Here is a 27,431-nt window from a genome sequence, read left to right on the forward strand (position 1 = left end):
TGTTTTAAAATTCCAATTTGATGGTGCATTTTTCTAAAAAATAACCTATGATTATCTGATTCCAAAATTAATGCTTTGATTTGCCCTGTCAAGATAAGGCAGAATGCATGAGCTTTAATAGGACTGTACTTCAAACATTTCAAAGGATTTAATAGGATAACTTGAAAATGATAAGGAAAACTGTATTTCTGTTCAAACAAGAAAATGATACTGTGCCTAAAAATATATCTGCAGCTACCAGCAGGCAGGAAGTACAGTGAATAAAACCTTACTGAAAAGGCAAGCCCAGAGCAAAGTTACATCTAGATTTTGTCCATTTGTCCTTCACTATAGGAAGTCTTCCCACATGAGACTAAACAGTGATATCATTTTCACCCCAAAGTTGTTGCACAGTCATTACTGGCACAGTCCCTGCAGGTGGGAATCAATGGAACACAAATGCCAGAGTATGGATTGGCAAGTGTCTGTAATCTCAGCCTTGAATGAATTGGGGTGCAGAAAAATAAGGCATCACAGGGAAGGGAAAGTCCACCAGTATTATTTCTATGACCACAAATGTACAGTGATAGAAAGGTCTGAATAGAACTTCCAAACCCAGCAACCTCTAGTATTGCCAGCTGGCAACAGCATTCATTGGGATATTAAAGGATCTCGTTTAAAATGAAAGCACTGTTTATAATATAATATAGCACAGGCTTTAAAGGAATAAAAATATCATTACATAAGCAGGGCTGACCCTATGCTTAGGCAGAGTGAGGCAGTTGCCTCAAGCAGCTGATTTTGGGTGTCATGAAAGGGCACCAAATTGTTAGTAACTATTGTCTTTTGACTGTTAAGAGAGGGGGAGAGGTGCATATAGGTTTTTATGCCTCAGGTACCAAAATAATTTGGCTTGCTTTGGGTTATATGCAGGTTGACATTGGGGAATAGGCACCATTTGCTGCTCCGCCTCAGGCAGTAAAGTATCTTGGGCTGGCCCTGTACATAAATTTCATGTAAACTTGATTCTTTAAAACTACGTAACCACTTGATTTCTATCAAGGCATTTCAGATTCTTTAGCCATCCAAACCACAGCCTTGTTTAAAAACAGTGGTATTTCAGCATCCCTCTGACTTGGCTGCTCATATTACATAATCCTCTTATTTTCTGTTTACAACCACACCAGAGAGACAAGGAGGAACAGACTAGTCATGTTATCTCATAAGTGTCGCTAATAAAAACAAGAGTTAGAAGTTAATAAAAAAGAAAATATTTACAACTCCAAAGAGCACCAAGCTAAAGAATAACCAGAAGGGAAAGCAACAACAACCCACTAGCCATCATTAACAGCTGTTAAATCAACCCTGCTGCCTGTTTACTACTTTTCTTTCAAACCTTCTTTATGACTGTTGTGTGTATTAATCCTCGCTCAGTGGCATGAATCATGATACTATTTTGGGGGATGGCGTCCTGATTAAAAAATGATGGAGAAAACGAGATTAGTAGTGGTGAGGATAGAGAATATTACAAATTCATGCAAAGCAGCCAGAGGATTTATAAGCAGGGCTGCTTCCTATGTCTCTATATGGCTGATTTAAATTAGGGGCTGCTGAACACAGCAAGCTATGGCCTTGGGGGAGAAGAACCATGTCAAATGCCATTTGATGCTGCTCAGCCAGGCACGTATAACAGCACATTGCACCAATAATATCTGACAACATTGGCTGTGCTTTTTCTGCTTCACTGACCAGCTTGCTGAAATTCCAGGCAAAGCAACACACAGATAGTTTACAAGTAGCTACACTGTCATTATCTTCCTCTCCAAAGCTTCAACTGCAGCGGCTTCCTAACAAACACATCTCTGTACAGAGAAACACCCAGTCAAGAGAGGTCCTGCACTCCAAATGCCCAAAGTTTGCCGGTAGTAAATTTACAGTGATCCTGACATTCAACTGTGATGCACAACAGAAGCAACAATGTCTTCTCTGTTCTTCCTCCGTCAGCTATTTGGGCAAACCCTACTCTACCTCGAACACTAACTGAGCATAAATATAGAATGATCTGACAATTGGACAGAGGGCTTTGCGTTTAATTTCTTTTTGTGATTTGAGTGTGTGTGGTGGAGATGATGACTTTTTCTGGCAGGTAAGAATAAAAAAAGCATGGGAAAGGAGATTTTAAACATGAAATTCTCTAGGAGAATTAATGGGACATCAAAAGCATGGCCTTTGCTAAAGCTGAAAGCTGTATCCTCTAGCAAGGCATGTAAAGCACCTGATTCATATGCAGAAGATGATCTCTATTAATATTTCAGCCTTGAGGCTAGGAGCAGAAGCAGTCACTAGTTGCAACTATTTGGGCTGTCACATACCACATGATCTTCCCTCCTGCCCCAGCCTCTTTAACTTTTATGGGGAGTTTTTCATGTCCTCCACGGGGACAGGGGGAGGATGTCTAAGTAAGTAACTTGTCAGAAGCACGAGTCAGTAGGTTCACCACTGGTATCCTAAAAGCCCAAAATTTAGTCTGTGTGAGATTCCTATCACATGTACTGGAAAGAGGATGCTTTCTTTCCCTTTAGAAATTTCAAGATACTGTACACATAAATGCAAAACCAGGCTCCTGGGCTGAACACTGATATAATCCACAAGTGAGACCTGCAACAAAATGTTGCAGTGTGGAGTGTTTCTATTCTGGTTTCCAGCTGCTCTGTTCCATTCCTCTTCCTCCCTGGTTTCCCATTCCTCCCACAATGGTCAGTCAACATCTGTGCCCACCAAGCATGCTCAGTCCTCATTGGGCTGTTTTGGGGGTTCTTCAATTTTTGAAAGGTGTTTGTTAAAAAAAAAAAAGTTCTTCAAACTTTTGGGTTTCCCTAAGACTGCTGATACTTCCCTCTTGTGCATAGGTGGTGCCATTTTGGCTACATAAGCAACAGCACTCATCTCTGAATATTGGAAATAGACAGAATGGTTATCCTGTACAGAAAAAGCCCTAGCTGTGAGGTTAAATGACAAGAATTCCGCACAAAATACATGTTAAACAACTGTATCAGCTCTCTGCATGGTGTATGGATTCTACATACATGCTCCACAGACCAGTAGCTCCTCACAATTTGTTTCTTCTTCCCAATGGTCTGGGTCAATGTTTTAGTTTGGCCCAGTCCACCCATATTGGGGGATCCACTGAACTCTGATGTTTCAGTTACTGCTAGGTCCCATTTCCTGCTTCTAGGAGAAGGAGGAAGGAAGCATCTAAACATGCCTGGGAGCACCCAGTTTCTACAAGGGATACATTTATGTTTCAACAAGTGATTAAACTGTAGTTGTCCGGCAAGTGATATCAAGTTCCATGGGAACTGGCTAACATGTGTATTAGGTGATTATTAGATGCACCCTGTTTTCTTCTTCCCTGATTCTCTCACCATCTGCAACAAAAGAATCTTAATTGATTGAACCTGGAAGCTACCATACAGTAGTCCCTAACACCATGTTTCTTGGTAACGGTAAGCAGACACCTTTGGAACACATCTGTAGAAAAATATTCTGTTGAAACACTCTATTACTGATCTGGTATCTCATACTATTTGTCTTTGTGGGGGTTAGGGAAAGGAATCTTCAAACCTAAACCACCAAGCCCTGCTAACTTTATAGTGCTCACTGTCGTAATGTACAGTATTTAGCCTCTATGGTCTAATAGCTGATAATTAAAAACTATTTGCATTAAAGCTGCTGAGCTATTTCCTGTCAAATTGCTCGTGACAATTTAATATTAATTACTGTTATTTACTGATTAACAAAATGGCATCAGATGTTTAAGATTATTATAAAATCAATGGAATGCAACAGTCAAATGCTCACATCATTTCAGGCAAGTGATGGCTTCATCTCAACTTTAAGTACATCATACACACAAAATGAAGGTTTAAAAATGTATCTCTTGCATTTTTAAGGTGTATTCCTGGCACATGGAGAAAACCCACTATTCTTTACAGTTGAATATAGGCTTCCCAGATGCAAAGCAGGATAAGGCTCCTATACTTTTGATAATGATGTAAAAGAAGTGCAATTTAGATGAGAAAGGCTACACCTATTGGAATTCTCTCCTTTGTGAAACTATAAAAAAATACAAGGGGCAACACCACTGGAATGGTATGGCAGTTGATTCTCACTTATCCACTCCACATAGGGATGTTTACTGCAGGGATAAGGCAGCTCCAAACGTCCATTAGGGAAGTCCTTTTATATTATTAAAATATACAAAATTTATATTTTAATTTTAAAAATTAAAACCATAAAATACAAGATAAGATACAATATAAAAGTTTAAAAGTTTAAAACTACAGTATAAAATAAAAATAAAAACCAAAATAAAACCTAGCAGCAATGCAAAGATTTAAAATATAGTAACAGATTTAAAACAATAGAAACTGAAAGATGGAGGGATCAATCCTATGGCTGCTAGACACTGTCTAGAGGGCAATAGGATTTTTTGGTTCCAAGAAACCACGCTCCCTGCCCGTCCCCCTTGTAGCTGGCACAGTTCTTCCCCATCTCTGTGCTTGGGAACAGAGTGTGGAGAGGGTGGAAAGGGGGCAGTCCTGGGGGAAGGGCAGGTAGAGATTGCATAAGCCTCTTTACAAGGCTTCCTATGTGTCATGCAGCCTCCCAAACTCTCACTCTAAAGTCCCTGGATAGATGCATGAAATCATGCATCTATCTGAAAATGCTGGGCAGCTGGTACACAGAAGAGAGGATCACCTCTGTGCTCCAGCTGCCCTGCATATGATAGTCACCATCCTCTAAATTCAGAGGCTGACGTTTATCTCCATAGGATTGTGGCCTAAAATGCCAGGGAGAATAAGTAGGTCTTCACCTGGCACTGAAAAGAGAATAACACTGGCACCAGGTGAGCATCTTTGGGAAGCTCATTCCAAAGCTGGGGTGCCACAGCAGAAAAAGCCCTCTTCTTAGTGGATAGCCACCTCACTTCCTTTGTTGAGGGCTCCTGGAGAAGGACTGCTGAGGTTCTCACCAAACCTGGCACATGATGGGAGATGAGGAAGGGAGGAATGAGGGAGCAGTGCATGACCACTGTGGTTTTCCATGACTTCATGAGCCATGGCTGATGAAGCCTTGGATAATCTTCTGAACATGGTTTATAAGTGATTATTATTGGTGTACCTGGATGACCTATTCAAATTGATTTCATTTGATTTGTTTTCCACTTTGGGACTAGAGTCCCCAAAGCAGCTCACAATATTCATAAAACAAAACAGTTCTATTAAAAATTACACTTAAAAAAAATGAAACAAATGGAACTAGGGAGAAGTAATGGAACAGATCGAAAAACAGCTTTTTAAAATAATGAATTCAAAAACAAACAACAACAAAACTCCCATCTCTGGAGAATGTTGAACTCTTTTATGCATGTGGGAGGGGAGAATAGAAGAGGCAACTCCAGGAGCAGGCATGTTATGGTGTCTTCACATCCCTCCTTCCGCGGTCCTCTCACACAAAATATATAATAATTTTCTTGGTTGGTATTTGAAGCTGCCCTGGGCAATGCAAAAGACTTTATTTATTTATTTATTTATTTATTTATTTATTTATAATATTTATATACCACTACACATCAAAAGATTTTGGAGCAGTGAACACCAAAGATAAAATAATAAAACACCTCATTAAAACAATTAAAACATGTTAAAAGAAGCAGATTCTGAACTTAATAAACCGCAGCTGGTCACTCAAGGAAGGCCTCTCAAAATAATAATGTCTTCAGGAGGTGCTGAAAGCAACACAATGATGGTGCCTGCCTGACCTCTAAAGGCAGGAGTTCCACAGGAAGGAGGCCACCACACTGAAGGCTCTTTTCCTGGTGGATTCCAGATGGGACAAGGGTCCATGTGGAACCACCAGGGACATGCCCTCTGATGACCTTAGTGACCAGACAGGTTAGTAAAGAAGAAGGCGCTCTTTCAAGTATCCTGGTCTCAAGTTGTTTAGGGCTTTGCACACTAGTAGTAATACCTTTAACCTGGCCCGAAGGTGAATAGGCAGCCAGTGCAGTTCCCTCAGCAAAGGAGTTGCATGCTGAAAAGGGGCAGTTCATGATAACAGCCAAGCTGTTCTGTTCTGCACTAGCTCCAGTTTCTGGACCAGCCTTAAGGCAGCCCCACATACAGTGCGTTGCAGCAATCCAGTCTTGAGTTTACTAATGCCTGTACCACCATGGTCAAGCTATCCCTATCCAGAACGGGCCATAGCTGGTGAACCAGCCAAAGCTGGTAAAAGACCCTCTGAGCCACTGTGACCACTTGGGCCTCCAGTGACAGTGATGGATCTAGAAGTACCCCCAGACTATGAACTTGATCTTTCAGAGGGAGTGCAACCCCATCCAGAACAGGCAATGAGCCTGTCTCCTGGACTGGGGAACCACTCTCACACATGGCTTCCATCTTGCCAGGATTCAGCTTCAGTTTATTGGCCTTCATCCAGCCCATTACTGAGTGTAGGCACTGATCCAGGACTTGCACAGTCTCACCTGATTCAAATGTCACAGGGAGATAAAGCTGTGTGTCATCAGCACAGACTTAACAGTCTGCGCTGTAAAGGACAACCACTATTGCCACTGGCATGCTGCCCCCACCTCCAGTTGCTGTAAGTGGCCCTTGGGGGCAAGAAAGTTCCTCACTCCTGCTCTAAAGGCTCAGAGGTCCTCTTTTAATATTGCAAGACTCAGTCTCAGCAGAAATTAAGTCCAGGGAAATAAAGAGAGAGCTTGCCTATAACAAGACAAGGGGAAGGGATGAAAAAAATACTTGTTTTTTAAAGAGTTGCTGGCAGGAAAGTGAGGGGGAAAACGAGGAATAGATTATTGTAGGGACAGGGACAGAATGTATGTGCTCTTTAATAGTATTTTTACCAACAGAGGCAAGGCCAGTTATTAATCTCTAAAGAGAAAAGTTTAAATCTGTGTGAAAGATATGCCATCTTCTGTAAAGTTGACTTCTTAATTCTACCTGGGTGGGGAAGAGAGAAACTGCTGGTAAAAATAGCTGTGCAGACCCAGGTACAAATCCTTGGTGAGGTGCAAAGCACTCACTACCCTTGCCATTCGGAGCCATCTTCATGCAAGTAGTTTTACTTCCCACCTTCTGTCTGTGGTACTTTTGAATATGGATTCTATTGGCCCCTTCTGTTGTCCGCTAGACCATGTCACTTGGTGGCTGCACTTTACCACTAGCCAACCTACTCATGCGCAGAACGGTCTTTTTTTTCTATCTGCGAAATGTTGGAGGGTATGTCATGGGCTTGTTTATGCTGAGCAAACTGGGATCACAGAAGAACGTCTATCAACTTGGCGAGGGAGTGTGTACATCTGTGAGCACACAGACATAATTTGAAACCAGAGGAACTTTGATCAACATTGTACTATGGGAATGGTTCAAAATCAACCTAACAGGCCAGAATCCAAGCCAGTATTTCTTGGATGTATTCACCCCTCATATGCTTACACTTGCTCATGTCAATTTAGGCATAAATTAATTCGATACTTGGCAAAAGAACACTTCTCTCATGAACAATCTCCTCCTACTAATTAATGACTAATTAATGCTATAGTATGTTGTCAAGCCTGTATTTCATTACAATAGTTTCCATGACAACCTTATTTTTTCCTCAGAAATATTTTCTAACTAAGGATAGCTCAAGCACAAAGAACACAGGTGGTGCAAGAAAATCTGTATTCAAATAAAAAATGTATGCCATGTTGCCCTTTGAGGAGGTCCCTGAGAATGGCATTGCCAACTACAAAACAGGTGCTACTTGAAGGGAAACAACAAGTGACAGTCATGAGTACAGGAAATTAGTGATGGACCATCTTCTACAGATTTCTGAAGAAGCCATACTTCACCCCTGTCTCTATGGCCTATTGCTGCTGAATATTGGAAGATGTTTGGATCTGGAGTCACTCTCAGTCATCTCACCATGTTTGCAGTTTATCAAAGCCAATCACATTTTGGAAAACTATTCTTCATGTTTTTCCAAATTACATGATACAAAAGACCTTTTTTTGGTATAGAAGTTCCTTTGACTACCTTGGGGGTTGTTACCAGAAATCCCAAGTTGGACAATGGCTATATATTTGTGGCAACCAAGAAAGATTGTTTGCTATTATGTTCTTTGTACCATCTCTACACCAAACTAAGGGATAAATGATATACAAAGAACCTGACTGTGGATTGAGCTAGCTCTGATTATTTTTTTAAGACTGTGTATTTTTTTTGTTAAACTAGGAAAAATTTGTCTCTTGGGACATGGAAAAATTGCTCATAAATAAACTGAGAATAAACTTCGTTGAAATGTAGTAGGCCGTAAACACATATAATTGGTTAGACTTCCCCCTTTGTTGTAATTGTTTATCCATGCTGTTTTATTTTTCTTATATTGTAACAAACCTTTTGGTTAAACAATAAACTGATTGTCTTGCTAATATATTGTGTATTAATTGGTATGAATACTCCCAGCAAGCTGTGCTCCCACATGTGTAAAGCCTTCACCTACTGAGAGAACTATATACTGTATGCAAATATTTGTCTACCAAATGTACACAGTAGCACGGTGTTTCTGAAGAAGTTCATTATGCAAATCTTGTTTATGAGGTTATTACATATCCAGTTTATATGTTTAATTCACAAGCTGCAGAACTGTGGCTGTCTTGACATGGCTCAGATGGGATAAAAAGTTTTGTTTTACATTACAAAGCTTACTTTACAAAGTCATTACGGAACAGAAAACATGTGACTGATCTAGTTTCTAGAGAGCTCATTTGTAGGGGTAAATGTTGGGAGAATTTACCCTTGGTGATAAAGTATTCAGGGACACCATAAATACAAATAAATAAAAATGTGGAGGCTGTTTGAAACTACTTTTGTATAGCACTTGCTCTACGCAGAGGACTGGAGACTAGCCACACAGTGAGAGCAGCGCTATATGGTGACCCAATGCACACACATGGCTGTCTGCTTGGAACACGTACAGTCATTAACACAGGCTCTACATAGCACTAGTATGTACAGTGGCTCTCAGTTTAGCTTTTGCTCACCCCAAACGGAGGGCAAAAGAACATCTCTTATCTACTGATGCCACATGCAGGAGATAACACTATCTAAAATATTTAAAATATGTGCACCCTCATGGCATGTGGCATGTGTACCACTATGGATGACAGGTACTAAGTATGCTGGGCTAAGTCCAATGTTACACAAGCAGACTTTCACACACACAATGGGAGTTTTCCTTCCCTCCAGAGCAGATTTTGGGAGGGTCTTTTGCGGAAAGTTGATCTGGAAGTGGCGTCCGTTCTGCTGGCAGAAGGATACCATTGAATACAACCAGCTGTAAAGACCTTTTTAAACAACATGCTCCATGTATATAGCATTGGCATGAATAAAGGCCTTCCAGCAGCCTGCCCGAGTGGTGAGCGAAAGCTGAAACAACCCTGGGCCCTGGCCTCAGCAGTGCCAGCCTCTGGAGGAATCAAATGTCTGAATGATTATGGTGGTTGAGGAAAATGCCTAAGACCTCCTGTCATACAGTGAATTTGTACAAATGCTCCTAAGAGGGTTTTCCTGATAGGTACCAAGTGCTCTTTGTTTGGAAACAAAATTAATGAGAAGGATGGGTGGGAATGAGATGAAACAATTGTTGTTATTCAGTTGTTCAGTCGTGTCCGACTCTTCGTGACCCCATGGACCATAGCACACCAGGCCTTCCTGTCCTCCGCTCTCTCACGGAGTGTGCTCAAGTTCATATTCATTGCATCGGTGATGCTATCCAGCCATCTCATCCTCTGCCGTCCCCTTCTCCTTTTGCCTTCAATCTTTCCCAGCATCAGGGTCTTTTCCAGGGAGTTTTCTCTTCCCATTAGGTGGCCAAAATATTTGAGCTTCAGCTTCAGTATCTGTCCTTCCAATAAGCAGTCAGGGTTGATTTCCTGACTATATTGAGATGAAACAATATAGGTACTCAAAGTTATCTAGATAATCAGCAGGCCAAGTAATACAGAATGGGAATGAAGTAAAATAAATTGTATGATGTATGCACTGTTTAGGAAAGTAATAACACAAAGCATGGTGCAACAAGCTTCATATTATGTACATAACATTCCACTAAGGGAAAACCAAAGTAAGGAGAAAAAAATGGGATTCAGTGACCTACTTTTATACTTCTGTGATAAAGTTTCTGTCTCTTACTCCTTGGGAGGGAAACTCCTATCAGCCTGTACCAGCAACAACATGGACAACGTTGCTTTCTCAACTGGCATTCCCACCCCCACACCTTATCTTTTGTTTTCTATGCTGCTGGCTTAGCTATAGCTCTGATGAGGCCCCACAGCAAAGTGAAAGGTGGTGAAGCCAGGATGCATTTCCTTATAAGGATTCCTAGGCCATGAACTATGAAAGGATAAAATTCAGGCCTAGAAGCAGAGAACTATTGTTATCTCGGAAGATGGGGAAACTACATCTACAGGTTGGTAATAAGCATATACTTGCCAAATGTATTTGTTATTTGCTTGACTACCTTTTACCAAGTATTCTTATTGTTGTTTGTTGTTTATTCACTCAGTCACTTCCGACTGTTCATGACTTCATGGACCAGCCCACGCCAGAGCTTCCTGTCGGCCATCGCCACCCCCAGCTCCCCCAAGGTTGAGTCCGTTACCTCCAGAATATCATCCATCCATCTTGCCCTTGGTCAGCCCCTCTTCCTTTTGCCTTCCACTTTCCCTAGCATCAGCATCTTCTCCAGGGTATCCTGTCTTCTCATTATGTGGCCAAAGTACTTCAGTTTTGCCTTTAATATCATCCCCTCAAGTGAGCAGTCTGGCTTTATATCCTGGAGTATGGACTGGTTTGATCTTCTTGCAGTCCAAGGCACTGTCAGAATCTTCCTCCAACACCACAGTTCAAAAGCATCTATCTTCCTTCGCTCAGCTTTCCATATGGTCCAGCTCTCGCAGCCATAGGTTACTATGGGGAATACCATTGCTTTAACTATGCAGACCTTTGTTGTCAGTGTGATGTCTCTACTAAGATGATGATGATAATTTTTTAAAATCCCTTTACTAAATCAGAATCAATCAGCCTTTAGCCCAAGAACTGTAAATAGCTGTCCTTCTATATGCCTCTTTCTTCAGTAAAGTAATCATTATCCCTACAGGCCTAGTTCTTTCTGCAAGTCTCAAGTAACCCCATGTTGCGACAGTACAGTCTTATATTTATGACTGAAGTTTTGCAATTCAAATATCATTGATCCACATGTTCTGTTGATGGAAGTGGATGGGGTACCAGAATGCTCCTGAAGGCCACTTCAACACTACGTCTGAAGTCAGGGTTGGGGAACCTGTGGCGCTCCAGATCTTGTTGGACTGCAACATGTATCAGCCCCAATAAACCCTCTCCTGAACATGCCCAAGTTCTTCTCAGCATTGCTAGTGAAGTGTATTGGGAACAAAGAATCCTATGCTTATCACAATATGGCAGTGGGATAAATAATTTTGCATTGGATATATTTGGATAAGCACAAGTGTACTTGTTAATTAAAGTAAGTTAATTAAAGCTATGCAATATCCCAGCCTTTAATTCGGCCTTTAAATTACATAGTTACTGTTAAAAGAGAATCAGAGCATATGTTAGTATCTTGTGTACACAAATACTATAACTGGAACTATAGTAGTTCCAGCTGTAACAGTTTTCTACCACTATATATTCCCAGGGGGTAAACAGTTGAAAAGTGAGGGAACCAATCCTATGCATGCTTAGACAGAAAAAAAATCCTACAAGCCCCAGCATGCCCCAGACATTTATTTATTTAGTACATTTATATCCCACCTTTCTTTCCTCATGGAATTCAAGGCAACATATACAAGTTTCTAAATAGTCTCCCATCCAGGTACTTACTAGACCCAGACCTGTTTAGCTTTAGCATTTAGCATCCATGCTTTTCTGGCTGGATTTTTAAAAGTCCAGGCAGAAAAAAGCACAGAAAGAGTCATAATGGCATTATAAGGACTGGTTATAATAAGCACATTATGGCTGTGTGTGTTTCTTTATAGTACAAAACTGTGGTATGTTTTTTTAAACAAAATAGCTGTAATGTACATCTTTGGTGAACACACAGAACTTGATATGTGCAAGGACTTCTTCATTCTTCCCTACAAACGGGAGAATTCTGCACTCATACAACAGGGAAACCCGGAACACACAGAATACTCCACTCTAGAGGAAAGCAAGAAACTTCCAATTATGAAGGATTGGATTGTGGTCTGTCTGATCACCATCTCCTTAAGATGTATGCCACAGATACACATGATACACCTTTCTCAGTCAAGAGTAGAGATTCAATTATCTCAGAAAAAGCAAGTCATAGCGACTGATGCCTAATAGAAAACTTCAAAGAATGCTCTGTTTTACAGCCCTTTTGATGGCAGGTGGTATCCTGTATATTCTACTTTGGCCTTCTTCTACTAATGACATCTGCATTAAAAGAGAAATTGTATTTCTCCAGGCTTTGTCTGTGCTTTCTGTTTGTTCATGGGAGAGCAGTCCTTGCAGTGCATTATCTCAAAAAATCCTCTCTTGTGTTGGTTAATTATCAATAGCTCACTCACAGAGAGTTTTTAATAACGTTAATGTAAGGGCAATTTTATACAAGAATGCATGCAACAGAGCACAGGAAAGGATGTTTGAGCTCATTTTGTCGTGTCCGTATCCATCTTAAAGCCATCAGTGACAACCGGTGGAAGGAATCTCTCAACAAATGTGAAGATTATCTCTATAAAAAGCCACAGCAGCCATGCTAAATGGTAAACAAAGGAAAGGGGATGGGAAGGGAATAAACTATCTGATATTGAAGCCATGGAGTCTGCATTTAATAATACTCTCAGATTGTGGAAGGAGCTAGAAGACACTCAAATCAGGTCCTACTATGTGCTATTCAGATTTGTGGTTTCCCTAGACAGGCCCTTAGGAGGCATCTATAGTATATGGAGCTATACCAGAGAGGACCAAGTCTCTGTAATTTACTCAAAAGAGAAAATAAGTTGAATTCCTTATCTGCATATATATGGGTTCCTAATAAAGGCTAATGAGTCTGGGTCAACAGCATGAGGTATAACAAGCCTCATCATGAGATGATGATGATTAAACTTATTAATCGCCCATCCGGCCGGTCACCCAGCCACTCTGGGCGATGTACAGTGTACAATAAAACAGTTTAAAACAATAAAATTCTACAATAAAAACATTTTCTAAAATACCCTAACCCACCCCAAATGCCTGCCTGAACAACCACGTTTTTAATGCACGACGGAAGCTCATTAAAGAGGGGATATAGATGTAAGTCAGAAATGGCTTAATAGTTTTCATTATCTGCAAACTGCAAGACCAGAGCTGGCCCTACGATTAGACAAAGTGAGGTGGCGCACCTCATATTGAAGATTTGGAGGTATGATTTAGCACTTTAGGTGGGCACTATTTAGTTTTTCTGGTACAGGCAGGCTCTGTGCAGGCAATATACAGGAACTATTATGGAATGTGTTTAATTAGTAATAAGTCTAAGTGTAATGTGACAGGGAAGGGGTAATGTTGAAATGTTAAAGCTTGAAGGGAAAGGAGGAAGAAATAACTCTGGCTCATCTCTGTTTCAGGACACACAAGATGTTTGACAAAGTACTGTAATTTCTTTTGGAAAAGTGAGAGTTGTGGAGTAAATGGTCTGTGAAAGAGAAGTCCCAAGAAAGACTTCTTTCTTCATAAGGCGCTACAGGTGTTCTGCACATTCAAAGTTATCCATCCAGCACACCCATTTGTTAATTTACAAAAGTCAAACATTTGCAAAGTGGACTTTGAATGCACAGGTTTTACGATAAATGCTAGAATCAGACTATTATTTTCATTAAGTTAGTTTTATTAACAAAAGTACTGTTTGTTTCAGCACTGTCTGCTATCCAACATGTGCTTGTGCCATAAAAAACATTCTAAGCAAATTGCTAATAGTACATAGTCAGATGTTTCATTAACCTTGAAAATGCTAAGGAGAGATTTCTTTTCTAGTACAATGTCTATTCTTACATTGAAAACTGAGGAAAAATGTGATAGGAGCAGGAGGAAACTTTCAGAGGCATTTTAGCCAAATCATTTCCTGATTATGTCTACTTATTGAGTTGAGTATGTCATATATTCATGCCCACTTGAAATATTCAGGAATGATGCATCAAGTAGCTAACGCAAATCTGTAACTAATACTGTCATCTCATTTCAAACAATATATTAGCTCAACATACTGATTTGCTAGACAGAGAATGATTATTAATCTTATATTTATACACTACTGCAGCGGTGGGCAGGATGTAGGATCTACTTTATTTGTAAAGGATCTACTTTAGCGGTGGGCAGGATGTAGGATCTACTTTATTTGTAGGATCTACTTTATTTTTTTAAACTAGAACCCCAAGATCCACTAAGTGCACAACAGTGGGGGGCAATGGAGTCAAGTACTAACTGCACCTCATGAGCCATACACTCTATAGTCAAATACAAATCTACATCTGATTTACTATAGATCAGGGATTCTAGCACAAAATCCTTCAGTGCACCTGCACAAAGACTTAGTAAAAGCAAGCAATTAATACTCATATTTTACAGGTGACAAACATGAAGGCTAAGAGATAAGCAAATCGAGATTTTTTTAACATGCTATTTTACTTGCCATTGAAATGTGAAACCCTTGTTGATCTACCGCAGATCACCCAGAGATTTACCAGTAGATCCCAATCTACCTTCTGCCCACCCTTGCACTACTGCACAGTTATTTGTGGTTTAGTGACAGTACATAGGTAAGGAAGATTATGGTGATCAATGAACCTACATGTATTTCCAGGTCTGGCCCCATGGTCAAACAAGTTAAGTCACATTGTCAGGCTCCAAATAATGGGGACAGAGCTACTCTCTGAGCTGTAGCAACTCACTGTCCCTGGGGAAAATCCCATTTTTCCTCTTTCTGTTCAAGAGCCTGGCTGGAGAAAGCAGGTGGGGGAGGGGGGAGGCTTGCACACCCGAACAAATAGTCTTTGCATGAGGGCTTCTCTACCTCATTGGACTGGGAAGAGAGAGTGGAACTCTTTCTTCAAATTAGCTTTTAGGGAGCCATCTTTCAGGCAGGCATAAAGTTTATTGTTTAATTCTATTAGGTGTGAAATGCTAATGGTTGACCCTGCTGAGGCTGTTAAAATGCATTTGAACTTTTCGAAGTGATACAATTAATACAATCATCTAGTCGAGCAGAAAAAGCACCACATAGGGTCTAGTATCAGCTGATCTCTCTTAGTTTTATTCTTTTTTAATTTTGTTTCAGAACACAAGTACACAAAATTGGGTGGTAGATAGAGACAGCTTTGCAGGCAACTGCATGCTTCGTTGATACACATGTATGCTCCGAAAATACACAGGCATGAACTTTCATGCCAGACTAAAGGGAAGGGCCATAATGGCTGGCAGGGCAGAAGATCAGAGCCAATTGCTATTCCCCACCAACCACTGTTACTCATTCGCAACTGGATCCTATTCATGTTTACTGAAAAGTAATTCCACAGATTTCAAGGGAACTTACTCTGTACGCGTGGACAGGAATGCTGCCTTGAAGAGACAATATTATCTGGGGACAGGGGAGGTTTGACTAATCAGTGGCCTCTGGAGTCCCACTTCCTATTTGCAAGCCTTTCTTCACCACCACCCCACCCTGCCCAACCACTTGTAACAGCCTTCAACCAACACACCCACCCACAGAACAATGTTATTTCTTTTGATGTATTATTTTCATCGGTTGATTTAGACAGAGATTTACATAAGGCACATCTGAAACCATGGTGTCATAATATCTTTCTTAAAGTTAGGAGATTTGTTTGCTGCACATGCTGAGTACGTTTATACATAGTCATAGCCTCCCAAATTTTATCATCCCCACTGCTCTTTAGCTGGTTGCTTTGGAGACTTCTAATTATATGCTATACATTGCTTGATCAGTTCTGTTTCTAATATTCACTCATTTTTGTGTCAATGGGGGTTTCAGTGCTTTCCTCAGCTACCTGTGGGGGGGGGGGCAGGGATTTCAACCCCTTGTGATGATAAAATGAATTTGTCATCATTCAGCCAGTCATGATAAAAAAACTGTTTTATAGGTTTTAGTAGCTCAACTTGTGTAACAATATTTTTTCTACTTAAAAATATATTAAAAAAATCATCCCTGAAATGAGTGCTTTGTAGATGACAGGTGTCACCTTGGAAGAGGCATTTCCCCCTTTCCTCTCACACAGGCAGGTATGTCTCTTCTGAGATGGAGCCTGCTGAAACACATGAGGGAATGACCAAAAAAAATGCCATGTTTTTAAATTCTCAGTTATTGTATAGAAGTGGGGCCTGCAGTAAAATATTGTGTGTATTCTCCCCCACTAACAGGGATGCTCCAGTTCAGAGTTCCAGCCAGACAGCTCCAGGATACTATAATTTATTAAATTTATATACTGCCCAACTGGAAGATACCACCCAACAGGAATGCTCCAATTCAGGTTCCCAGCCAGACAACTCTATCCCACTCCACGATACTATAATTTATTAAATTTATATACTGCCCAACTGGAAGATACTGCCAAAAGCAATAAATGCAACAACGAAAATATTAAAATACTGAAACATTAAAAATATTAAGGAGTCAGCAGTTAATTTAATAATTAGAGCAACAAATTAAAGATAAATGCCTGCTAAGGAATCCAAACAGGCAAATTTACTGCCCCCTCCCCCAGCCAGTGTTCTTTTCCAGCTGAAACGCAACATTCCTGGAGGCCACCAAGCATGCTTCATTTTCGCTGGGGTATCCCCTTAAAAAAGAAGGAAGTTTTTGCAAATGTCAAGGTTCACCTGAGCATGCCAGTACCCCTCCCCCTCTTGTTTCTCAGTGACTCCTTTTCAGCTCCAATCCAATAGTTGGATTCACTATTAGAGGAATTATTCCTACTTGAACTAACACTGAGCTAACAAGTTCTTTGATCAGGCAGTAGCCCTAATCATGTGGACACTATGAAACAGAGTATCACTGCTGTCAAACCTGTGTGTTTGAGAGGTAGAGCAGATTTCCCCTTCCTAACGCCCCCCACCCCCCCGATCAACATCATCAGAACTGACAGCAATATCATCTGTTCAATATGCAGCAGTGGACATGCTGCCTAAGAGAGTCTCTAGAGCCAGGGATTTAGTCTTCAGAAATGCACTCTCCTAGTTCTTCCAAATACGAAAAATGAGTCATTTGCTATTGCTTCTTTCAGTTGAGCATTTAAGCTTTAGTTTGTAATGGGTGTTTGACAACTGAAGACATAATGTTCCAGAAGAAAAGAAAGAAACACAATACACGGGGTTTTATGGCACTCTCATTAGAGTGCCTAATCAGCTGCACACAGAAACTCTTCAAACAGATCTGAGGTAATGTGTGCTATAGCCAGATAATTTAGACAAAGTTCAACTCTCTAGTACTCGCAATTAGATTGCCACCATTAAGGTGGGGCGGGGGGCGGGGAGACCCAAATGTGCTGTTTCTGCATTTAAATAATGCTTCATTTGGATAATATTGGGCTGGTGCTTTCTGTGCAAAACAGAGCATGGAGCAAAGGATCAAGTAGCCGTAGTGAACCACTAGGTAGCATTGTTTTTTGGGGTGGGTGGGTGGGTGGAGACATATCTAAAATGTTCCTATTTAAATAATAAATTCCAATTTTAACTTTCAAGAGTAGCAAAGGTGCAGCCTCACCAGCATGTCTGCCTCCTCAGTGTCCATATGTATAATCCTAAATGTCAGCAGGGATTTAATATATTTGCCTACCATTTTTGTTTACGGTCCCTAACGATGCCATTTTTAAAAAAATAAAACAAACATGTAATTAGATACATGGTGGTGGTGAATGTCTAGGAAGTCTGAAGTGGGGAGTCATAGGGCAAAAACCAAAATATGATTTAACAATTAATGTTCCTTTGAAGATGATAGTATTTTCAACCAAAAGAGAGCTACATGAGGCAATATTTATGGTATGTGTGTGTTGGGGGGAGGGAAGAATTGCAATAATAGCTGGGGAAATACTAAAATTTTAAAAATAAATCATTACAGAATACAAATATATCAATTACTTAACCTAATAAGCAGTACTAGGACTTCTTTAGCCATAATTCAATTGTCTGAGTGTTTTATCTGTCTTTAGAAAATCAACCCTGACTGCTCATTGGAAGGACAGATACTGAAGCTGAAGCTCAAATATTTTGGCCACCTAATGCAAAGAGAAAACTCACTGGAGAAGACCCTGATGCTGGGAAAGATTGAAGGCAAAAGAAGGGGATGGCAGAGGATGAGATGGCTAGATAGCATCATCAATGCAGTGAATATGAATTTGAGCACACTCCAGGAGACAGCGGAGGACAGGAAGGCCTGGAGAGTTGGACATGACTTAACGACTGAACAACAACAACAACAGAATTCAATGAATTTTCAAAGCTCGCTCTCTCTCTCTCTCTCTCTCTCTCTCATACACACACTTCATAAATAGAGGGGGGAGGGAGGAGTGGGGAGAGACAATTTTAGCAAATTCCTCCTTACCCATGAAGATCCCTGGGGGGCTTCCCAGGCTGTTCTGGATGCTACCCCAAACCCTCTACAGCAGATTTTTACAGGTCGCCAAGACCCAAGAGCACCCTGTTCCACAGGGGACCTCTGCCCATAGAATTCTGAATATAACCCAATGAAAATAATAGTAAACAATAAGCAGTAGGTAAAATTACTAACAAAATGTCAACAAACAACTGCATCAGATAAAAAAACCTAAATGGCCCAAACAAATAAAAAAGTCTTGGACCCATTAAAAGTTGTCAGATATGGAATAAGTTAGTTTTCTTGGGTATTCCAAAAATAGGACATCAAATAGGGCTGGGCAATCTTTGCCCAGCTTTGCATTTCATGTGAAGTTGCGGGGTGTGTGTGTGTCGATTTTACCCCAAACACAGAACTGGGCCACAGACTGGGATTCTGGAAGTATTTAAGTGTTTCAAGGGTGGAGCTCTTCAAAATTTGACACAGCTGCTTGAAAATTCTCATTTGCTTTTAATAACTTAACTTGGGACATTACTTCAAGGCAGACTTGCTGCTACCTACGGGGAACACATAGATTTCCCCCTGGTATAGCAACCAAGGGATGTATCACAAGTAGTGATGGCCACCAACTTGGATGGCTTTAAAAGGATATTAGACAAATTCATGGGGGATAAGATTCTTACTAGTCATAATGAATATATATTATCTTCAGTATCGGAGGCAATATACCTCTCATTAGCTGTTGTTGGAGAACAGGACGGTGCTATTGCACTAATGTCCTGCTTGTGGGCTTTCTATAGGTATCATCTGCAGTGATCCATGCCCTGGTAACCTCCCAGTTAGATTTCTGCAATGCACTGTTTGTGCTCTGAAGGTGGTCCGCAACATCAGTTGGTACAAAATATGCCAGCTAGGGTACTGGCAGGAACTGAACGTTATGACCAAATTATACCAGTGTTGTACCATCTTCACTAGCTCCCAGTTCATTTCCAGGCCCAATTCAATAACTTGGTGTAAACCTATAAAGACCTTCATGGCTTGGGGCCAAAGTATCTGAAGGACTGCCTCTTCCCATATGTTCTTGCCCATGCCCTGAGATCATAATATGAGGCCCTGCTGTCAAGGGCTCCTTGGAGGCCTCTCTCAGTCTAATCCAGTAGCCAAGTTCAGACACAGACAAAGGGATTCCTTTCAAAGCTTTATTCTTCTTTTACAACTTAACAACTCTACAGGTAGCAACTAGATCTGAGCAGCAGAGTACCTATGCCCTAAGTTGGAACAGTCAGTCCCTGTTTGAAAGGGAATTACTGGCAGACCCCTGAACTTAAGGACTAGGGAGAGTCCCTCCCCTTTTCCCTTGGATCCTCGGGGCGCAGCCGTTGTTTGTGCGCCAATCGGGCACTGCACCTCCTTTCCGCGCCCTCCATCTGGCGCTGCTCTCTGCATCTGCGTCGCGCATCCACCAAGTCTGCTATCTCTGCTCGGTCACTCCCTGGACTGCTTTCTAATCTAGGAATGCTGGTGGGAGGAATCTCCGTCAGCTGTGGGCCCTGGGAAAGAGGAGCGTGCTCCTCTCCCAGGAGCGACTGCTCTTCCTCAGAATCAGAACTACTCTGGGATTCTATGGGCTTAGTGTCCACCCTGACACCTGCTCTGAGTGCCCCCCCCATACTGAGATTAAATGGTTGGCTACTCATGAGCGGCCTTTTCTCTGGTGGCCCCCAGTTTGTGGAATTGCTTCCCTAAAAGCATATGCCTGGCACCTGTGCATCGCCCAGAGTGGCTGGGTGACCAGCCAGATGGGCGATTAATAAATTTAATTAAAAAAAAAAATACACCTGCTTTGGTGAATTTTCAGTGCCAGGCAAAGACACTTTTATTCTCCCATGCCTCAAAATTTCTTTGCTGCTTCTTTTGTTTTTAATTATATAATTAAAGCTTTTTCATGTTTTGGCTGCGTTGATATTTATTTCTCCTTTTAAAATTAGTTTAAATTATTGTTGATGCTTTTAAATTATTTTAAATACATTTTCTTATGTGTTTTATCATTGGTACTTGTTTTTATTATGTATATCACCCTGACAGCTTTGGCTATAGGGTGCCTTATAAATTTAATAAAAACAATAAATAATCAATCAGTCAGGTTGGGCACTGTGGGAACAGAATACTAGACTAAATAGACCTTTGGTCTGATCCAGCACAGCTCTTCTTATGTTCTCAGGGATAAACATCTTTCCTACTTGATTTTATTCTACATACTTTCAGTGTTCGGCACAAGCACAAAAATCTCATATCTTGCTACTTGTGCGCAGTTTCTGGGATTGGGAAACACTCTGTACTTCTGTTAGATACAAGCTATGCTGTGCTGCTGCTTTTGCATGAACAGATGAAAGTGAATAATGTGTAGAAACCTTATTCTGTATGCAGACCATTCATTGTTGGATCAGGGCCATAGCCTTCACATATGAAATTATTACTCAAGACAGAATATTACCAACCATTCAGAAAAAGATTATCCAACTTCTGGGACATTGGGAATGTGCTGCATTTGTTTGTTAACTAAAGAAAAAGCTAGGAAGAATCGGAAGATAAATTAAATAATAGTGAGTAATCAATCAAGGTGCTAAAATGATAGATGGCAACTAAAGTCTCTAGGGAAGCCTGCAGACAGAACCATTTTGCAAAATTATGTTGAATAACTAGTACATGTCAAAGAACTGCAGAATGTAAATCCATGTCTTCGGTTTCCTATCTGAAAATGTACTGCTGCCATGTCTGCAATATCAAATAAATAAATTGAAAAACCAGAGCTGAGACCCTAAAGTGCATAAGAACTGTAACCAAACATGGCTTAGAAAAACATCTAGTATCTATCCACACTAATAGTGTGATGGAAGAACTTCTTTGTGGTTATATTTTTAGATAAATTAAAAATTGACCTCAAGATTTCCATGAGGTCAGGCTGGTGAATATTATTCCAGGAAATTGCAGAACTTCAAGAACTATCACAATACACCTCCTTTGAGAAGGATATACCAAGTCAGCTGGTAATCTTAAATAACATGATATTTATTTCATTCTTAGACATTTCTACGTGGTGTTATGGGCTATTTAATCTATTTGATATCAAATCATTCTTAGATGTTTATATGTGGTGTTATGCTGGGTATTTTTGTTGAGTAACTAATATAACTGAATATGTATATTGATTGTGTTATATAATGATACGTTGTATACCGTTTCATGTATTAATAAAAGAATTAAAAAAAAACAGAAAAAAGAACTTGACCTGGAAATTCTGCAGTAAAATTTTGGCCTGCCCTATTTGCCTTTAATATAATTAGCGTGCTTCTGGGAAGACCACCTTCAAAGCTAACATTCCCACTGGCTATCTCTCTAATTTACAACTGATATTAAGCCCCAGTCCCTATGTCTCATTCACCAAGAATCCTAAAGCAAAGGTCCAACTTCCTTTTGAAAAAGAAAGGCTTTCCCCCAAAAGGGCATGGTTATATCCTCCCAGGTGAGTCAGTGTGTGACAAATATGTCCTATCCATTAAGAAACATTTCATAATTTCAGATAATTTATGGGAAATTAATTTTGGGCAGAGCTCCATGAGATATTAGGATGAATATTTTAGATAATATCACCTTGTACACATGCGTCTTGATAAACTTTGCAAGATCTTGGCAGGATAGGGAGTGAATTGATGCTGGGTTTAGGCTTTAAATAATTTACAGAGCAATCCTGGGACACTTTCCTAGGGACCATAGGATGTGGCAGATTCCACCCCCCGCCCCCTGCCCAAGGCTGTAGACTCTGCCACGACCTCAGGAGGTGAATGTGAGATGGGACTGTTCCCCCTCCCTCTTGCCCTCCCTTTCACAGCCTCTGTGGAAATCACCACAGTGGCTGCTCTTCCAAGGTCACAAGAGCAGCCTTGAAAGAGCTCAGGGAGAAGGAGAAGCAAGAAGGATGGTGGGTGGGGAGAGGAGGGAGGGGAGGGGAGGGGAGGGGAGGGGAGGGAGGAGGAGAGTCCATCTGCAGGATCCTAAGGCCTGTGCTGCCCAAAAAAAGGTTAGTAAATGGAAAGAAAAGGAGGAATGGGAGGTGGTTTTGCCTCTGGCCTCCACCTGCCTTGCTTCATTCCTTCTGGAGCCCTTTGTCTACGGAGAAGCAATCCCTTTACACCCTTATCCTATTTTACTAGAACATAACATTCAGAAATCACTAACTTTGCTTTATCCAAAGCAGAAATTAGAATTTCGAAAAAATAAAAACAGACTAAAATATGTTAATTAGGACATTTCCATCTCAGCCACTACATATGCACATGAATATCTTCATAGCGCTGTAGTTTTCCAAAGAAAAAATGTGAATAAACCTACCGTAATTCTAGGCATTTGCAAGGTAAAGAAGAAAAAGAGAAAAGAATTCAATTACTGCAGAACTAATGGAGTGAAACTGCCCATATTCCTATTATTTTCAACTGGTCGGAAGGAGACTTATTTCATTGTAGTAGTCCATTATTACAGCTGCATCTTCATGAGGTGATTGCTGATCTGAACAATAACCTGATTTGTTAAATTACATGAATTTATCTTTATAATACGTGAATAAGGGGAAAAAACTTTCATTAACCAGACAGCCATTGTGAACCATCATAGCTCTCAATGGTATGATAACCCAAAATAACTGTTGTGGCAGGTAAAATTTGATAGCAGTTATAACTGAATGAGGATGATGAGCAGAACTCTTCTAGAAGACATATTGCAATAGTTTTTCCTCCTCCACAGCCACAGGATTCTGGTCTCTGGAAATATCAGAACCAAATCACAGAAGCTTCTGAATGTTAAATGATGAGGATAAAATAAAAGCCCATCACATTTTTGCTCATGATGCTGGTGAGAAACAGGTAGACCTCTGCCTTCTTTTGTACACACATTTTTTTTATTGTTGTGCTTGGTGGGTTTAAAGAAGTCAAAATAACTAGCCTGTTAGTTCTAATATGCTCACTTGCTCTCATTAAGTAAACATTTGCAAAGGAGATCTGGGTCCTCTTCATTTATTTGATAGCGGAAATTCAGAATATAAATTCAAAACACCAGACAATGCGGTGTGTGTGTCATATCTGAGGGTGTAAGGGTGTACACAGAAGTGACTTCATATAAAAGGAAGGCTGTTTGCATTAAAACAATGGTGACCATGGTCAGCACAGGGTGGTGGAGCTGGAGTCAGAGGTCTGCTGTTCTGGGGTACCCGAACTCAAGGGGCCTCAGCATTTATATTCATTGAAAATTAGTGGTAGCCTCAATTTATTTGGTAGAGACAGTAAACCAAACAGTCCTGTTCTGTGAAGCAAACTGACTGTTGCTAGTAGAGTATCCCCAAACTTTTTAAATAGTTGTTATCATTTGAAAATGAATACAAGAGTAATTCATTTCATTTCCAAGAATGGAGTCCAAATGGTGTGCTAAATAAATTATGTATTACACGTGTTAAATGGCCACTGCACAGTTCCATTTCTGTAATTATATATTCATGGTTAGAACATTTGTATTCTATAATCATAATGACATGACTGATAAATTAACTGATGGATGCTATGAATAGGTTTCATCATTATATTCTGCCTGAAGGAGGAAGGTTGATTGTATTCATGGGAGCACCAACAAAGGTTGATTAATTTCTTCTTCATGTACATAAATACATTCATATTCTGTTAGAATGGCTTTAATATGAGTTCAGTGTATTCATGCCAGCTGACAGAGGAAGCTAAATCGCAGGGATTTTTGATATGAGTAGATAAGAGAGAAAAAAACTCAAACATAGGCATACAGCCAACCACCTACCCATTTTACTGATCATGCACACACTATTTCCATAATGCAGAACTGGGAATTTGCTGAAAGCTATGCATGCCTCGGCATGAAGTCTGTTTCTAAAAGCTATGATCCTGAAGTAATATAAAAAGCTAGCCATTTGGAGGTCAAACTTTGAATCTTCACTGTGAAGGTTCCCCCCCCCCTCCGTATTATAGCTTTCAAGCCTACACAACTCTCTTGCTACACAGCAGTCTCTGAAGCTGACCATATGCAATCAGGAAGTGAGGCCTGGATACATCTCTGCCTTTGCTGCAGCTCAACTGTACCACTGTGAGAAAGGCAGCATCCTAGGCAGCATCCTATGCACCTTTCTGACTCACAGGAGTCATGGAAACCAACAGCAAGCACAAGCCAAACATTGAACCAATGGAGGGGATTTGGGGATTTCTGGTCCACTTGCCAGGAGCACACAAAGCCTGCAAAACATCAAACACACAGCCACCCATGATGCATAAAATGCATGAAAATATGAGGATTAACCATTTCCTTTTCTTTTGTGGCTTCCTACCACTGGTACTGCACCAAAACATCCTCGTCAAGAATACAGTAATACCAATATTTCCCTATGTGGTGTTGCACAGATACACTGCATGGATTATCTTGGTCTCTTATCTAAGAGGATTACAGGATAAATGAATAAAAAATCCATTCCAATGAAATGAAATCGAGTTTGAAGACTGGATAGAAATTGCTTACCACACTAATTTCTTACATTAGTAAAAGAAAGAACAGGCTGGTCAAAACATAGAAGTAAATGTCAAACAGTGTTGAATTTTAGAATGCATTCAGAACCAACTTACTGCTCACAATGTAGATTCTGTTATCTTGTCTTTATTTCTGAGGAAAGTCCACGTTTCTGTAAGGACACAACCCATATGAATGGTGATGTTAAACAATAAATAAAACCACACTGTTCCATAATAGCAGCTACAGGGTGCCATTTTTGACACAGTAAAGCCATAAGGTGAATTTTCATCAGGACCTATGGGAAGATTGGCCTGGACTATGGAGAAACAAGAGCCTCATGTGGCGCAGAGTGGTAGGCGGCAGTATTGCAACCGAAACTCTCTCCACAACCTGAGTTTGATCCCAGCGGAAGCCGGGTCTCGGGTAGCTGGCTCAGGTCGACTCAGCCCTCCATCCTTCCGAGGTCGGTAAAATGAGTACCCAGCTTGCTGGGGGAAAGGTGGTCATGACTGGGGAAGGCAATGGCAAACCACCCCGCTACAGTCTGCCATGAAAACGCCAGCTCAAGCGGCGTCCCTCTAGGGGTCAGTAATGACCCGGTGCTTGCACAGGAGGAACCCTTCCTTTCCCATGGAGAAACAGGAGGAGTTAGCTATAGGGGAAGACAGAAGAGGGAGTGGCTGTGGCTCCATAGTAGAGTACATGCTTTGCCTGCAGAAGGTCCCTGGTCCTATCCCCAATATGTCCAGGTAGGGCTGGAAAAATTCCTGCCTGAAACACCAGAGAGCTGCAGCCACTCAGTGCTGATAATTTCATTCATTCATTCATTCATTCATTCATTACATTTCTATACTGCCCGATAGCCAAAGCTCTGTTGACTGGGCAAGGGCTGACTCCCAGGGTCCCAGTGTTTATACCAAGCCTGATCAAAGCAGTCGAAAAGCTTCACTTGCCCACCAGTCATGGAGGCCGATGTTGCATACTTATATTCCCTTTTGTTCCTCAAATGGTCTCCAAGGGTTGGGCATGCACAGTTCAAGGTAGATAGCCTCAGAAGACTTGGATGTTCTCAATTCCATGCCTGGAAAATTTTATTTGACTTGGGGCATTATCTAATTGGATACTGGAGTGGACATATATTACATTCTACCAGTGTAGGTGACCTCTAGCACAATGCAAATAGTGTTACCTGGCGTGATGGGTTTTCCATGGCACCAGCTAATGCTATTGGCATTGCACTAGAGGTCCCTCCTGCTAACGCAATGTAATTTATGTCAACGCTAATGTCTGATTGGATGCCACTCATGGACATATAGTAATGTTTGTTCAATACTAGCCCCATATACTAAATGCAGAAATTATCATGCTATGAGAATTGCTAATTATTCCCCAAAATCACAGGATGTGAGAATTACAGGTAAATTTGCCATCTCCATGCTGATTGTGAAAATTAGTCATTAAAACTATAGCAGGAAAGAGGCCAGAAATGCTGTGTCATCTTCCAAACCGCCAGGTTCACTGTGGCGTGAACATTTGTAAGAAAACAGCCAGCTTCCTCAGATATACAGACTAGGACTGAGAAGGAGAGGTTTCAGATTTTGGATGACAGGCCAACATCTTTGTAAACAATATGCATACACTCTAATATATGAGGGACACATTTCCAGCACAATAATAAACCACAAATGATTCTAAAGAATTTGTCACTGGAGGGGTCTGTCAAACCATCAAAGGAGGTAAAATCTTCTCATTTTTCTTTCTTTTTGGTATTTCTGATTTTATTTGTATTGTTACTGTAATTGGAATTGTTTTAATAGTGTATTTTAAATGTGATTATTATTGTTACTGTACTTGGAATTGCTTTTAATAGAATATAAGTATTAATAAATAATAAATAAATAAAGCATGTATTGCCACGACAATCACATAGACGTTTTTCAAAAATATCAAAACCTCATTAGTTGGAGTTGTAAAACCTATTTGTGATTATTTATTGTATTCATTTCCCCCCAATTTATATCCTGCCTTTCAGTTCTCTAGAGTCTCTGAAGCAGTCGTATAGTCAGTCTTGTATATTGCGTTTGCTTACAATTTAGGCTCCATGCAACCCTTTTCTGGGTGTTTGAAAGTAGCTGGGGGTTGGAAAACCACCTCTGCTTAGGCAAAGTAATCACATGGATTGTTTTATC

The 27,431-nt window shown here is 40.6% G+C and overlaps 1 protein-coding gene across 2 annotated transcripts in view; it reads right to left on the reverse strand.

The window, feature by feature from the left end:
* SYT1 (synaptotagmin 1) overlaps window positions 1–27,431 on the reverse strand; it is a 536,537-nt gene that overhangs the window by 295,633 nt on the left and 213,473 nt on the right. The window contains exon 3 of one of the 2 annotated variants that reach the window (XM_084811795.1): window positions 25,356–25,411. The exons of the other annotated variant lie outside the window; for it this stretch is intronic. The gene's annotated coding sequence lies outside the window, so the exon portion shown is untranslated. The remainder of the gene's footprint in view (window positions 1–25,355; window positions 25,412–27,431) is intronic. 2 annotated transcript variants of the gene reach the window in all.

The sequence above is a fragment of the Heloderma suspectum genome, chromosome 7 (genome assembly GCF_057233095.1).
Source record: "Heloderma suspectum isolate Gila_16-S chromosome 7, 16-S_ref, whole genome shotgun sequence".
NCBI classification, from domain to species: domain Eukaryota; kingdom Metazoa; phylum Chordata; class Lepidosauria; order Squamata; family Helodermatidae; genus Heloderma; species Heloderma suspectum.